Below are 247 nucleotides of genomic sequence, written 5' to 3' on the forward strand. Positions count from 1 at the left end.
CTCCAGAACTTTGTTGATACAGCTTTTCCTCTAGCAAGGCCAGCAATTAAACAACTAAGCAACAAGCGATCTCCCCCAGCCTAAACAACCTACTCTATGCCCTTGGTTAGATAAAATACTTTTTCAAAACATACAAAGCTGTTTCCTGGTTAAAATGCATAGTGAAAGTTCAGGGGATCTCTGCTGGACATGGCTTCCAGCCCTACCTTTGTCCCTAGGGGTTTGGCCAGATGCCCCTGAAACAAGG

This window comes from Alligator sinensis, unplaced genomic scaffold (genome assembly GCF_000455745.1).
Source record: "Alligator sinensis unplaced genomic scaffold, ASM45574v1 scaffold320_1, whole genome shotgun sequence".
Classification (NCBI taxonomy): Eukaryota; Metazoa; Chordata; order Crocodylia; family Alligatoridae; genus Alligator; species Alligator sinensis.